Consider the following 15,050-nt stretch of genomic DNA (forward strand, 5'->3'; position numbering starts at 1 on the left):
TTCCATTTCCATCCATCTTATCCATTTTACACCCTAAAAACACACACACCTCTTACCATTTGTGGCCGAGAGAGAGAGAGAGAGATAAGGTCAAGTAAGATCAAGCAAGCCTATTTCGATTAAATCGTTGATATACAAGCAAGCTAACAATGCCAAGATTTCATACTAGCCTTAACCGTAGTTTGTGGAGCATATTAAAGGTATGTTCTTGATCTTAAAGGTTACGTTTTTATGAACGAATAATCATGAAACTCAAACCTATAGTAGATCGGGTCTAGATAAACCATAAAGTTGCAAACTTGATGACTAAAATGGACTTAGGGAGCTTAAGGTTATGAACGGTTCGCCAAGTAAACCCTAGATCTAGCCGAAAGGACGTTTTATGCCTAAAGGTTCAAACTTTATACCTAAAATGGACTAGATCTTGATGAAGGACTACTAACGAGAGTAAAATGGTTATGGGTGATGATAATAAAGGGTGAAAAGTTCATGATTTGAACCATTGAACAAGTTAGCTAGGCAAGGTGGGAAAATAAAATAGAAAACTGAGCTGAACTGGGTGTTTTCGGCCAAATTTGGGAATCCTTGGTCAAACCTTATGGTTCTCGGTCAACATGCAGTCACCAAGAGTTCTCGGTGACCAGGTGTTCTCGGTCAGGATTCTCAGCCGAAAACACGGGTTCTCGGTCAACGATCTCAGCCAAGCATGAGAGTTCTCGGTCATCTTGGTTCTCTGTCTTGGGTTCTCAGCCACACAGTTCTCTGTTGGGCCTTGGGCCTGAGTCCAGTTGGGCCCTGATGGTGAACAGTTGAGCCTGAATTAACTAAATCCATAAATGTTAAGCCCATATCTAATATAAAGCAAACTGGTCCATTATCTTAGGCTTAGCAAATGAGCCCAACTTAGAAAATAATTTAAAATGTTAATGGAAAATGTGTTAAGACAATTAGCAAATAAGCCCAGCTTAACCCCAGCCAGGGGCTCTGCCCCTTAGACCCCGCTAGGGGCTGCCGCCCCTAGAACCCCGCTGCCAGGGGCGCTTCCCCCGGACCCCCGTTCGTTGTGGGTTATAACTGAAATTGAAACACAATATAGATAGCGATAGTCGATTGATACGTGCAATTGTTATAAAGTTAGCCGCGTACAACTCAAGGGAGGACTAACAATTAACGGTGAACGTAACCGTGTTCAGTGAGTTTCTAGCCCCACTTCCTTGTTATATTTTCGGGGATGTGTGCATACTCGATGTGTTTGTTAATACGTTTATCCTAAGTGTTAAATGTATGCCTTACGTGAATATGTGAAAAGTATGAATGATTGCTTGTCAGTACGTGAACGATTTTCGAATATTGCACGTTTTGTCAAGTTGTAATGTTATGTTAAATGATAATATGATATGTACGATATATGAATGAATGTAAATGAGGTATGGTTGTATGGTAATAAAGAGGGACCGAGCCCTAACAATACTCGAGGAAGGAGGGACCGAGCCCTAATAATACTCGAGGAAAGAGGGACCGAACCCTAATAATACTCGAGGAAAGTAGGGCGTAATGCTCTTTATGACGTAAGAAATGAAGGTAAGTAAGAATGAAATAAATATATGAAAGTATGAACGAAAGTATGTAAGTATATATGTATTGCATGTTGTATGATTAACTAGAACTCACTCAGCGTAGCTGAATTTTAGTATGCACGCAGGTGAGTAGGATGAGACAACTGGCTTGATTGGGGATACATAGCAGATGAATAAAGAAGCTGGCATCGGAAGATTTACTTCTTAATGTTGAACTAAAAGACATGTTTATGCTTTAAAGACAAGTTATGAATGTTTGTAACGACTGTTGATGTTTTAAGTTATTCCGCGAAAGTTTTAATTAACTCTGATATTTAGAACTGTGTTTATGAGTAAATCCAACGTCCAAAGCACGGCACTGGTAACGGGGCCTTACAAGTTGGTATCAGAGCAAAGTTCGAGAGATTTAAGCATCCTACATGCTTAGACTCGAACAGAGAATGAGATTTAAATAAGAACAAAGATGCCAGTCCAAGAATGCCATGTGTCACTCAAGCAAGCTCAGTAAAGGTAAAGTGTATGGTTAAATAATGAATGTAAATGTTAACTTAATTGCTAAAGGAAGGATAAGTGAATGTTAGGGATATGATTAATTGATTGCTTGTTTGATTTGACTGTTTGAAATTAGAACCAACACAAATAGACTCATAAAGGGAAGTGTATAGGACACGGAAAGTAATGTGATCAGCTAATCACAGCTGGCCACTGTTATTACCTGTTAGCCTTACTATCCTTGTACTAAATAGTTCCTTAAGTGATGATGTTTGTGTTTCCTTATAAAATATGAATGGTTGGAGCTAAGAAAGTTACTGGAAGTGGAGGACGTACAGGACGTCGTGGTAGGCCACACATTGTCTGAGAACCGTCAGTGGGGGCATCTACTAAAGCTGAGGGAGAAGGAAGTGCAGCTGGTGGAAATCCGAGTAACAACGAGGGAGTTCAACTAGACCCCGCAATTCAAACGGCCATTGCTCAAGCGGTAGCAGCTGCTGTGAAAAACATGAATGCTGAAGGGTCTGCTGGAGGCCGTGAAAGAACCGCTGAAAGGGCGGAAGGAGATGGTAAGAAAAATGATGAAGGGGAGGGGGAAGAATCAAGCGTGGTTAAGTCAGTGAAGGTGGATGACAAGAAAAGGGGCCGAGGTGGGTGCAACTATAAGTCCTTTAAAGGACGCAATCGATACTCTTCGATGGATAACCACTATGGACAAGGTTATCCGCATTAGCGAGTGTCGTTCCGATCAAGCTATCGGTTATGCCACCCAATCATTTGAAGATGAGGCGATGTATTGGTGGGAATCAATTGAGCAGAGAAGGAGTCGAGAGGAAATCAAGGTTATGAGGTGGGAGGATCTGAAAGAATTGGTTATGAAGAAATTTTGTGCTGACGCCGAGGTTGAGAGGGCGGAGATGAAGTTCCTAAACTTGAAAGCTGGGACGATGACACATCGTGAGTATACCACCGAGTTCAACCGAATGTCTAGGTTGGTGCCCGATATGGTCAACACTGAGGCGAAGAGAATCAAGTGCTACGTGAGGGGATTGCCACCGAAAGTTCGCATGCTGGTCAGGGCGAATAAACCTGCTACTTTTGACTCTGCTGTCGAACTCGCAGAGATGGTTTTTGAGGATCTGGCTGCAGAAGATGTTGTGGTGGGGGAAGAAAAGAAAGACAAGAAGTGGGTCGCTCCTGTTAAACGACCCTTTACTCAGTTGTGGAACTCAAAAGATAAGAAACCTAAGGTGTGGGAGAAAAGTTCGTGCAAAACTTGTGGCAAGGCACACGCGGGTGAATGCAGATGGGGTAAAGGTTCTAACACTTGTTATAAATGTGGAAAGATGCATGCTGGGGAATGCAGAATTGGGACGAATACTTGATATAAGTGTGGAAAGGCTGGTCATTATGCTCATGAGTGCAGTGCTAAGCCCGCATGCTACAAGTGCGGTAAGACATGTCACTTTGCTAGGGAATGAACTGAGGGAGAAGCTGGAGGGAGTGGGAAGAAGGATGCTGAACCAACCAGGCCAAAGACCAGAGCGTACATGCTGACTCAAGAACAAGCCAAGCAAATTCTCGATGTCGTCACAGGTACGTTTCTAGTAAACGGTATTTCCGCTTCTGTATTGTTTGATTCGGGTGCGAACAAAAGTTTCGTAGCCACGCCCTTTACTAAGTTAGCTAAAATGAAATGTTGCCGAGTGTCTGAAACTTTTATAGTAGAAACCGCTAGTGACACTTCGGTTAAAATAATAAAAATGGTTAAGGACTGAAAGATAGAATTAGATGGACATGAGTTCCATGTTACCTTGTACGTAATGACCTTAGGAGGGTTCGATGTGGTTTTGGGAATGGATTGGTTTTCCAGAGTACAAAGCTCAGATAGTGTGTAAGAGTAGGATAATAAGGTTAAAGTCCTTGGATGGTAGTGCGGTGACAGTTTATGGTTATAAGGAAAGTTCTAGGCTTAACTTCATTTCGATGATAAAAGCCGAGGGATTGTTAAGGCGAGGGTGCGATGCCAACCTGGCGTACGTTGTCAAAGAGAAGGCTGAGACAAAAGATATGAAAGATGTTCCTATAGTGCACAATTACCCAGAAGTATTCCCTGAGGATCTTCCGGGGTTGCCGTCGGAGCGAGAGATAGAATTCCAGATAGATTTAGTACCAGGAGCCCAACCCGTCGCGAAAGCGCCTTACCGACTAGCACCGTCCGAGATGAAATAATTGATGTCCCAACTACAAGAACTCCTCGATAAAGGTTTCATTAGACCAAGTGTTTCCCCGTGGGGCGCAACGGTGTTGTTTGTGAAGAAGAAAGACGGAAGTATGAGAATGTGCATAGACTATCGCGAGTTGAATAAGCTTACGGTAAAGAATAGATACCTTTTCCAAGGATTGATGATTTGTTCGACCAGCTGCAAGGCTCGACTTGGTTCTCCCGGATAGATCTTAGATCAGGCTATCATCAGCTGAAAGTGAAAGAGGCAGACATCCCTAAAACAACATTCCGAACGCGGTATGGACACTACGAGTTCCTCGTAATGTCATTCGGTCTAACGAATTCTCCCGCGGCATTTATGGACATGATGAATAGGGTATGTCGGCCTATGTTGGATAAATCGGTAATCGTCTTTATCGATGACATGTTGATTTATTCAAAGAATGAGACTGATCATGCTGAGCATTTGAGAGAGGTATTGGAGATTCTGAATAAGGAGAAGTTGTGTGCTAAATTTTTGAAATGCGCGTTCTGGTTGCGAGAAGTGCAATTCCTAAGTCACGTGATTAATTCAGAAGGGATTATGGTGGGCCCCGCAAATGTTGAAGCGATAACAAATTGGAAGACTCCGCAGAATTCGACTGACATACGAAGCTTCCTAGGGTTAGCTGGCTACTATAAAAGATTCATCGAAGGTTTCTCCAAGATAGCCGCACCGTTGACCGGTATGACCCGAAAGTCGATAGTATTCAGTTGGGGTAAGTTTCAGGAAGAAGCTTTTAAGGAGTTAAAGAAAAGACTCACGCAAGCTCCAATCCTTTATTTACCCGATGGTGACGAGGACTTGGTTGTTTGCACTGATGCTTCGCATCATGGGTTAGGTTGCGTGTTGATGCAACGAGGAAAAGTGATAGCTTACGCGTCTAGACAGTTGAAAGTTCATGAGAGTACTTACCCGACACATGGTTTGGAGCTAGTAGCAGTAGTGCATGCTCTTAAGATTTTGAGACACTACCTGTATGGTACTAAGTGTACCATCTACACGGATCATAAGAGTTTGAAATATTTCTTTGAGCAAAAGGAACTGAATATGAGACAGAGAAGGTGGTTAGAGTTGATTAAAGATTATGATTGCGACATTAAATACTATCATGGTAAAGCTAATGTGGTAGCTGACGCGCTAAGTCGTAAGAATGAGGAAGTCATTGCAACAGTGAAGACATACAAGCTGATTATGAATTCGAGTCTTTTTGAAGAAATCATCAAAGTACAGTCAGATGTGTTAGTAGATGAAGGCTTAGTGAAGACATAGAGAGATTATGGCCAGCAAGATGAGTTAATGGAAAACACTCATGGCGTTAAGACTAGATTTGACCGTATGTGGATTCCACGTCATGGAAATCTTAGAGGTCGAATCCTAGACGAAGCCCATAAGTCACGATACTCAATTCATCCTGGAGCTACAAAAATGTATCAAGATTTGAAAAGAGACTACCGGTGGCCAGGAATGAAGAATGATGTGGTGGATTATGTTCGTAAGTGCTTAACTTGTTTACAAGTTAAAGCCGAACATCAGAAGCCTTATGGTAAAATGCAACCGCTTGAGATACCAGAATGGAAATGGGAACACATCACAATGGATTTCATAACTAAGCTACCTCGTACAGCTAAGCATCATGATACCATATGGGTGATTGTGGAACGTTTGACCAAGAGTGCTCACTTTCTGCCTATACGAGAGGCTATCTCGTCAGAAACGTTAGCAAGTTTGTTCATAAAAGAGGTTGTATCTAAGCACGATGTACCATTATCGATCGTGTCTGATAGAGATAAACGGTTTACAACAAGGTTTTGGAAGAAGTTCCATGAAGCTATGGGAACGAGATTAAACATCAGTACGGCGTATCATCCTGAAACAGATGGGCAGTCTGAAAGGACGATACCCTTGAGGATATGCTGCGTGCTTGTGTCTTGGATTTTGGTGGAAGTTGGGATGATCATCTGCACCTGGCAGAATTCTCCTATAACAATAGTTATCATTCAAGTATTGGTATGCCACTGTTTGAAATGCTTTATAGTAGACGATGTAGAACTCCCGTATGTTGGGGAGAGATTGGTCAGAAAGAAATGGGAAGCCTTGAGGTCGTTCAAGAGACATCTTCAAAGTTTGATCAGATTAAGGACATAATGAAAGCTGCTCAAGACAGACAGTAGTCGTATGCTGACAAGCGGCGACGACCGATTGAGTTTAACGTTGGCGACAATGTGATGCTCAAGGTCTCTCCTTGGAAAGGAATTATTCATTTTAGAAAGAGGGGGAAGTTGAGTCCGAGATACATTGGCCCATTCAAAATTATAGATCAAGTGGGTGAAGTAGCTTATAAGCTGGATTTACCTAATGAGTTAGAAGGAATTCATTCAACCTTCCATGTTTCTCATCTGAGAAAGTGTCTGGCTGATGACACGTCGCACGTGCCACTGGTGGACATTGAGGTTGATGAACAGCTGAACTACATTGAACAACCAATAGAGATTGTCGATCGCAAAGAGAAGCAACTTCGTCACAAGGTTATACCCTTGGTGAAAGTGACATGGAAGCACCGCAAGGGATCGGATGCCACTTGGGAAGTCGAGGAAGAGATGCGCAAGTTTTACCCTAGTCTGTTTAGGTAATAGTTAGGTTTCGGGGACGAAATCTCTTTAAGGAGGGAAGACTTGTAACATCCCAAAATTTCGAATAATAATAATATTGTATATTGACTCGTTATGACGGAAAAGTTTACTTGAGTTAATAAATAAATAGTAAAATGGTAAAAGGGCAAGATAAGTAGGCTAGTTAAATAGAATTATCATGTACTAAAAAGGAAAGATGAGCCTTAGGTCCATGGGCTTAAGGGGGGTATAAATACCCCTTAAATCCTAAATCTTTCCATTTCCATCCATTTTACCCCCTAAAAACACACACACCTCTTACCATTTTCGGCCGAGAGAGAGAGAGAGAGAGAGAGAGAGAGATAAGGTCAAGTAAGATCAAGCAAGCCTATTTCGATTAAATCATTGATATACAAGCAAGCTAACAAGGCCAAGATTTCATACTAGCCTTAACCGTAGTTTGTGGAGCATATTAAAGGTATGTTCTTGATCTTAAAGGTTACGTTTTTATGAACGAATAATCATGAAACTCAAACCTATAGTAGATCGGGTCTAGATAAACCATAAAGTTGCAAACTTGATGACTAAAATGGACTTAGCGAGCTTAAGGTTATGAACGGTTCGCCAAGTAAACCCTAGATCTAGCCGAAAGGACGTTTTATGCCTAAAGGTTCAAACTTTATACCTAAAATGGACTAGATCTTGATGAAGGACTACTAACGAGAGTAAAACGGTTATGGGTGATGATAATAAAGGGTGAAAAGTTCATGATTTGAACCATTGAACAAGTTAGCTAGGCAAGGTGGGAAAATAAAATAGAAAACTGAGCTGAGCTGGGTGTTTTCGGCCAAATTTGGGAATCCTTGGTCAAACCTTATGTATCTCGGTTAACAGGCAGTCACCAAGAGTCCTCGGTCAGAGTTCTCGGTGACCAGGTGTTCTCGGTCAGGATTCTCGGCCGAAAACACGGGTTCTCGGTCAACGATCTCGACCAAGCATGAGAGTTCTCGTTCATCATGGTTCTCTGTCTTGGGTTCTCGGCCACACAGTTCTCTGTTGGGCCTTGGGCCTGAGTCCAGTTGGGCCCTGATGGTGAACAGTTTGGCCTGAATTAACTAAATCCATAAATGTTAAGCCCATATCTAATATAAAGCAAACTGACCCATTATCTTAGGCTTAGCAAATGAGCCCAACATAGAAAATAGTTTAAAATGTTAATGGAAAATGTGTTAAGATAGTTAGCAAATGTGCCCAGCTTAACCCCAGCCAGGGGCTTTGCCCCTTGGACCCCGCTAGGGGCTGCCGCCCCTAGAACCCCGCTGCCAGGGGCGCTGCCCCCGGACCCCCGTTCGTTGTGGGTTATAACTGAACTAGAAACACAATATAGATAGCGATAGTCGATTGATACGTGTAATTGTTATACAGTTAGCCGTGCACAACTCAAGAGAGGACTAACAATTAACGGTGAACGTAACCGTGTTCAGGTGAGTTTCTAGCCCCACTTCCTTGTTATGTTTTCGGGGCTGTGTGCATACTCGATGTGTTTGTTAATACGTTTATCCTAAGTGTTAAATGTGTGCCTTACGTGAATATGTGAAAAGTATGAATGATTGCTTGTCAGTACGTGAACGATCTTCGGATATTGCACGTTTTGTCAAGTTGTAATGTTATGTTAAATGATAATATGATATGTACGATATATGAATGAATGTAAATGAGGTATGGTTGTATGGTAATAAAGAGGGACCGAGCCCTAACAATACTCGAGGAAGGAGGGACCGAGCCCTAATAATACTCGAGGAAGGAGGGACCGAGCCCTAATAATACTCGAGGAAAGGGGGACCGAGCCCTAATAATACTTGAGGAAAGTAGGGCATAATGCTCTTTATGACGTAAGAAATGAAGGTAAGTAAGAAAGAAATAAAGATTTGAAAGTATGAACGAAAGTATGTAAGTATATATGTATTGCATGTTGTATGATTAACTAGAACTCACTCAGCGTAGCTGACTTTTAGTATGCACGCAGGTGAGTAGGATGAGACAGCTGGCTTGATGGGGGATACATGGCAGATGAATAAAGAAGCTGGCATCGGAAGATTTACTTGTTGATGTTGAACTAAAAGACATGTTTATGTTTTAAAGAAAAGTTATGAATGTTTGTAACGACTGTTGATGTTTTTTGTTATTCCGCAAAAGTTTTAACTAACTATGATATTTAGAACTGTGTTTATGAGTAAATCCAACGTCCAAAGTAGGGAACTGGTAACGCGGCCTTACATTTGTGTAGTTGGAGTGCACCCGAGACGATGGAATGTGAGTATATCTTGTTTACATTTGTTGCTAATGTTGTAAAGTTATAGTGTCTTAAATTTTTTTAATATGGTTCAGGAGTTTGGTGAGAGTGTAGTTCCATATAAGCATATTTAGGCACTGTTGTCACTGGCTAAAGAGGGAGTCAAAAAATGCAAGGTAATATCTATAAAATATGTTTCTGAATAGTTATTAAAATTGAATAAATTGTAAAAACTATTGAAGTGTTCATTACTAATTATGTACAGGCTTAATGAGATATGGTGTATGCGACACACCATTCCTAATTATGTACAACTTGAAGTGTTCATTTCAATGAATGTTGTTTTACGGTAGTTGTTTTTATAAGTTTGTTGAAATCCAATTTAACGATCGGGGAAAGATCTTGGAGCTACTATAAGAACTTATTCGCTTGAAAGATCATGTATTAGTCATTCTTTGGACACCAAGAAATTATTATTGTTTTTATGTGATATGTGCAGCACCTCAAGAGGTAACCGTCTTTTGCCATTTATGCATTTTTCATTTTGCAGCAACTATTTCTTGAACTTCATTTTAAGTAATTTGTATTATCTGTTTTCTATTATACAATTTATGACAAACATTAGATAATTTGACACGTAACGGGTTTCAGTAATAAGTTCTGATACGTTAGATAATATTGTTGATGTATAAGAAGTTGATGAGAGGGGCAAAAAGGGATTTTTCAGAAAGCGCTGGTCAAACTTGGAATATCGTTGTACTGCAGAAGTCTAGGAATGAGACTTTACATGTATATGCCAAGGAACATTTACAATTGGTCAAATTAGTCATGTAAATTCGTTTGTTGAACTTTAACCGAACACATAGACATGAACACTTAAACGAACAAATGAATGGGCCATGAACAATTGAACGTACAGATTGTTTGTTCTTGTGCGTTTGTTAAAAATTTCAGCGTGTTCATTTGTTGAACTTTAACATAACACACAAACTAACATGAACACGAAGACTTGAAACGAATGGATTTTTTTGTTCGTGTTCGTTCGTTAATAAATAAACGAGTTCGAGTGTTAAAAAAATAATCGTATTTGTGTCTGTTGGTTAAGAAAAGAAATTTGTTTGTTCGTTAAGAAAAGTAGCATGTTAATGGTTGTATGTTTCAAAAATGAACGTGCTCGTGTTTGTTCGTTACGAAAATTAACGTGTTTGTGTTCATTTCTTAAGAAAATGAACATGTTCGTGTTCGATCATTTAACTTTTACCGAACATTTAAGAAAACAGTTTTACTTTATTCCCATTTATTCATAATGATATGAATGGGTTCGTGTTTGTGTATGTGCGTTCGTTAATTATCTAAATTCAATTCTACTGTTGAAAAAGAAAATCTGAATTCTAGTCTAAATATCATCATTAATATACCAAATATTTCAATATTAAACAAATACATTTAAACAAATGGATTTAAAATATAAAAATCAAATTGATATTAAGTTAATATTATTATAAATAAATTTGAATGAATTTTTAAGCTAATCAGTCAATCAATGAATCAAGTATTAATAATAACTTGGCTTTATTAGTAATTTGAGTTGAATTTTGAATTTGGCTGCAAATATATACATAGAACTTATTGACCTGGAGTCCTGTATTTTTTTTCAATAATTTGACTTGAATTTTCACAATTTTTTTTACATGTGTTATTTGAAATTAATGGTTTTCAATAAGAGTCTCTGCATTTTACTTTGATTTCTTTCAATTATTTGACCGCACATTTCTTTTTCTTTTAATTTGACTGATCATTGATTAGTTTTATTTAATATTTATTGTTCATTTAATTTTAGGAATTCATAAGTGGCTGAACATGTCAGAATATTGACTAGAAAGATAAGTAGCAAAGCAAGGTGTGTTTGATGCTCGAGATGCCTGAATATTTTCCGGATCATGGTGGCTTGGTCATTTGTTGAAAATATTCAATTTTATTTAGGAATCGACACCTTGGAGCAATGGAATAGTAGACAACAACTCTAACGTAGTGATATGTGGCTTTGTAATAGGAGTTACAGCAAAATTTTGACACATTTTTATGACAAGGATAAAATGGTCAATAGGAGTTAATGTTTGGTTGAATTTTGACACATCTTTGTAAGAATAGTGTGGTATGGTCAATGCGTTTGGTTGAAATTTTGGTGATACTCTAAAAACTGAGTAATCTTGGCATTTTTTCACTTAATGTTTTTTTTTTACCAAAAATAGATATTGAGTCGGGGGTGACTGGTGAGGAACTTAGCAAACAAATTGGACCAAAAAATAGATAGGAAGTTTCTTACCGTCATTCTTATAGTGCTTTAAATTTTCTCGGTTGAAGTTCATTCTATCATTACTACATTTTAATTTCATTGCATTTTGAAGTTTCTTAGAATTCATATTGCTCTCTATATAATGGTAAGTTATAAAGCCTCTCTTGGAAAAGAATACAAATAAATCTGGACCAAACATCTGATAAACGGTTGGTTTATTCCGGCTGTTTGGCTAAAAAGTTTTATTTAGGTTGTTTGGCTAAAACATTTTAATCAATTCATTTGGCTAAAACGTATTTATCGAACGAGTTGGCTAAAAAGTTCAATTTAGCCGGTTTGATCCAGAAGTTCAAAACACAATCTGAAATTGAAACAAGTGATAATAAAGATGGACCAATATGAAAAGAGAGCTTTTCCAGTTTTTATGGGTCTGATTTAGTTATAAAAGTTGGTTCAATTTTATGGATTCGTTCGTTTTTTTAATATCAAAGTATTCAATTTTTGTTTTTCTTTATACTTGATGGTATAACTAACGCGGATTTAAGCTATCATGAGACGTATTTTTTGAGCTTTGTAAGTTTTTATAGAGTGTTTTTTAGAAAAATTTGGACATTGTGTATGATGTATATATATGATGGTTTAGAATTTGTTTATGTTTGTTTATCTTGATTCTTAAACTGAGCGTTTTACTGCACAATTTGTTTATGGCTGCTTTTAAATTCCATTCGAGCTTTTGAAGGTTGCATTTGTGTATGCTTCTAATTAATACATATATTAATGCTATTAAATAGTAAATGATCTGGTTGGAGATTTCAATTTGCTTTATAGGTCGTTAACATTTTACTTGATTGTTGATTGAAATATGTAATGCTTATGATATTGACTAAACATTGTTGTTACAAAAAAGAAAACCAACAAAAGTGTTGTCAATATATTACGCGAGGATTGACAAACTAACGAAAATCTTGTATCGCGATGTATATCGTCTCCCTAAGCCTACGCTTTCAAATTTCCATCGCGGTTTCTATCCGGAGAAAGTGGTAGAAAAATCACGTGGTGAATTTACGTTGCTGCCGCATCGTGCGGGTACCTACTATAGATGCTCATGGTTAGTTTGAAACCTTGAAACCTTTAAAATTACCAATAATCGGTTTGGTTTCAAGGTTGGTTTTTCTTTAACTTTTGGTAATGGGGTTTCTAAATTTTTAAACCTTAGCATACAGTTAGTCTGCAGTTTATACCGAAACCGGCCTTATAAAATAAGACTGAACGGTAAATTTATAATTAAAGCTTCATCCGTGAAACTAAAGCGTTAGTAACGGTTCAGATTAAATTTCAACGGCGTGTTTCGGTCTTCAACGAAAAAAAATGTTAATGGCGGTTCACGGTTTAACTTAAAAACCGTCAAAACCGAATTAAGAAAACACCTATAAGTTACATGTTAAATTTTTTAAACTAAAATATAACATAACAATACCATACTCAAACTAAAGACAATAGAATGTAATTTTATATGGTGTAGTTTTTTTATAAATATTAACGTACGAAAAAGTTATGACCGTTTAAAAATTGTTGGTGGAAAGTTGGTTTAAAATTGAAAGTAAAAAGAATATATGAGTAAAAATGATGGACCAAAGTTGAAAGTATTTTATAAATTTACAAAACTCGAGTTAAGTAAATGAGGAAATATTGTAATTATTTTTAAGCATATTTTGTAATAGACAAATTTGTCTTTATCTTAAAAGTTTTATGGAATGCAACATATAAATTAAAAGTTGTGAATTATTTAAAATCTTAGTGTTTTAATTTGCCTATGTTTCATGTAATATATATAGTATAGATATATATTTATATAGGTACACGTAAATAACATTTTACGAGACATAATCTTTTTAAATAAAAATACATAAGGTTGAACATAATTATTATTTTAAATCTCGAATATGAATACATAAATATAAATAATATTTATTATATTATTAGTTCTATTAATACTAATCTTGTATTAAATATGTTATCACCAATGTTCGTATCCAGTAGTGTCGATAATATTTCATGGAATGGGTTAAAATTATTAATAATAGCTCGAGAAACCGTTTCATATTTGTTATAAATAAAAATACTTTAGTTTTAAATTTATAAAGATAGACTCTTTAATGCTTGACCATTAGACATGCAAGTGTACCTATCTGTAGTAAAGCCTAATGAAGTCCGGATATCGAACCCACACGACACTGGCAACACCTAAACTAGACTCTGGCTAATAATTTAAATTAATAGATTTAATTGATTTTTGTGTTTTTTAATTATTAACTATAAACTAAATAATACTCAAACTTAAACTGACACGGAAACTAGACACAAACAAATTAATATGGGTAATACTTAAATAGGGGAAACAACTACCTAGGTAAGGAATTCTACTAGTTAACCCAAAGACTAAATTACCTCCCGGTCTCTCTAATCACAAAACACTCTAAACTGTCAATTACCGTTCATATGGAATACATTAACTATAAACCATAAACTAGTTGTAAACACACAATAAACAACCTTCACAAAGACAGACGTTCACAAAGACTCATATGGAACAAAAACTGATAATAAATTAAACCAAATACGGATGTGCATCATGACCAAATAACAATAGAAACTTTACCAAAACATGAACCAATCAATAATAATCCAAAACCAAAAGTAAAACGAGTCTAAAAAGTAATCATCCAAACCCAGACAGTATAAGAATTTAGCCAATCATAATAATCGATGAAACAAAGATAAAACAAGTATTACGATTCATTGTGAAATAAATAAATATTGAGCTAATAGACTCTGAGCTTAAATTAAGTGAGATGTGTGCCTCACTATATCACTTTTCTTTCACCCGTAGACTTTGTAGACGTGTGTGGCTGCTTGCTTATGTGTATATTGTTTCTTTTCTTTTTCCGAAAATCAGTCGCCCCATTGGGCTTGGGGTGGCTTCCCCCCATTTTCCAATAAAATGTCTCATGTGCTTTTTATTATCTCATAACCAACACTTTCCTTGAACAATACGACTGACTATATTTTTAACTCCTTGGCCCAATGGGTTTTTTACCAACACAATTGTAGTCTAATAAAATCTTGATTGACTAAAGCCCAACGTTGAGTCTTGTTTCTTCACATGATTAATTTGATAAACCCATTTATGTAGTCCAATAAAATCTTGATTAATTTATTGACAATAACAATAACATAACGATTGTTAACTCAATTACATGTATTCATAACTAACTCTAGCAATCTTTAGGATACACAAAATATTATTAATAAATTATAAACTTCAAGTTAAAAAGATGAATGATGATAACACTAATAATAATAATATCTATTAGACAATTAATTTGTTGATATCAAGTGTCACACCCTAAACCACGGTCTCGGCGTGCGATCAAAAGTTGGTACTACTTTTGTAAATAAATCAGAGTTACGGGTTTGTGCGGAAATATCAGCGTGGATAAAAATATTATATTT

This window comes from Bidens hawaiensis, unplaced genomic scaffold, assembly GCF_021521415.1.
Source record: "Bidens hawaiensis isolate Kalapana, Puna unplaced genomic scaffold, B.hawaiensis_p1.1 tig00002132_1, whole genome shotgun sequence".
Lineage (NCBI taxonomy): Eukaryota > Viridiplantae > Streptophyta > Magnoliopsida > Asterales > Asteraceae > Bidens > Bidens hawaiensis.